A 1,853-nucleotide genomic window follows, 5' to 3' on the forward strand; every position below is an offset into this window, starting at 1 on the left:
AAAAAAAATAAAAGTCAGCCATTGATTATAATGTCTTATAATATTCAGCCACACTGTAACAAAAAACAGCCAGCCATGCTCCTCCTAGGGCTAAATTCAGTCTCATGCATGCCTTGTGCTTTCCTCCCAGTCTGGAGCTCCTGACTGCACTAGGGCTATCAGAAAACAGCCTGTGGGTCCCTGAGAGTCTAGGGTTGGCTTTAGGACTCTAATGGAGCAGGAGGGGGCGCTAGTTAGCACCACAGTATAACAACCCAATAAACACAACCCCATAAAACACAAATGCATCCAATACACTCAGCAGTATAACAACTCTGGAAAGGTCACACAGCCTTCCTCACACGGCTGTTTCTGTAGTGTAGTGGTTATCACATTCGCCTAACACGCGAAAGGTCCCCGGTTCGAGACCGGGCAGAAACACTTTTTCTTTTCATCCTACATCGTGGTTTATCAGAATTATTACTTTCATTTTATTCCTTCTTTTCTTATTCTTTACTCTGTGACTACTTGATAAACGGAATCTCCTCATAATTCTGACAGTAAATGCTAATACATGACAGTAAGATGTGTTCTAACCATAGCATTGCCTTGTGTCTGCAAATCCAGAGCAGCCAGACATTTTCGCAAAAGTAATACAAAATAAATAAAAAAGTTAACTATAACAACATCATGTAAATGTTGGGCCAGTATTTCCTTAACCTCTTAAGGACACAGGGTGTACAGGTACCTGTACGCCCTGTGTATTTCCGATCACCGCCACACCGCGGGCGGTGATTGGAACTGGGTGCCTGCTGAAAACAATCAGCAGGCACCCTGGGTCAATGTGGAGGGGGGTCCTGTGATTTCCCCCCCGTATCGGCAATCGCTGCAGATTAACCCCTTCTATGCCGCTACTGCGGCATAGAAGGGGTATGTGTTTGAGGGAGCCCATCAAGTCCCCGCACTGCTGTGGCGAGGACTCGATGTCTCAGAAGGCAGCCCGATGCCGTGCAGAGGCTGCCCAATGCCTTGCATGGCATTGGGAACTGCCTTCTACGGGTGCCGAGGAGATCCAGCCTCAGGCTGGGTCTCCTAGGCAACCTGTTTGTGTATTACTCTGTGTAATACACTAACAGGCAATGCATTACAATACAGATGTATTTGTAATGCATTGCAGAGGGGACCAGACCCCCAAAGTGAACATCAGAAATAAAGTAAAGAAAAAAAAAATGTTTTTAATAAAAAACTGAAAAAAAACAACCACATATTAGGTATCGCCGTGTCCGTAATGACCGGCTCTATAAATATATCACATGATCCACCCTGTCCGATAAATACCATTAAAAAATAAAAGCAGTGTATAAAATGCAAATCACAAAAAGTGCAGCACCAAGTGATCAAAAAGGCGTATGCCCCCTAAAATAGCACCAATATAACCATCACCTCATCCTGCAAAAAATTAGCCCCTACCTAAGCCAATCGCCCAAAAAATAAAAAACTATGGTTCAGAATATGGAGAAACTAAAACATCTTTTTTTTTGTTTAAAAAATGCTGGTATTGTGTAAAACGTAAGTAAATAAAATAAGTATACATATTAGGTATCGCCGCGTCTGTAAGAACCTGCTCTATAAAAATATCACATGACCTAACCCCTCAGGTGAACAGCATAAAAAATTAAATAAAATAATGGTGTACAAAAAGCCATTTTTTGTCACCTTACATCACAAAAAGTGTATTAGCAAGCGATCAAAAAGTCATTCGCACCCCAAAATAGTGCCGATCAAACCGTCATCTCATCCCTCAAAAATCATAACCTAGCCAAGATAATCTCCCAAAAACTGAAAAAAACTATGGCTCTCAGACTATGGAGACT

The 1,853-nt window shown here is 42.1% G+C and overlaps 1 non-coding gene across 1 annotated transcript; it reads left to right on the top strand.

Moving 5' to 3' along the window:
• Positions 1 to 347: 347 nt before the first annotated feature.
• On the top strand, positions 348 to 420 carry TRNAV-AAC. The gene has a single exon. It is a non-coding gene; the product is annotated as a tRNA-Val (tRNA).
• The last annotated feature ends 1,433 nt before the right edge of the window (positions 421 to 1,853 follow it).

This window comes from Bufo gargarizans, chromosome 2 (assembly GCF_014858855.1).
Source record: "Bufo gargarizans isolate SCDJY-AF-19 chromosome 2, ASM1485885v1, whole genome shotgun sequence".
Classification (NCBI taxonomy): domain Eukaryota; kingdom Metazoa; phylum Chordata; class Amphibia; order Anura; family Bufonidae; genus Bufo; species Bufo gargarizans.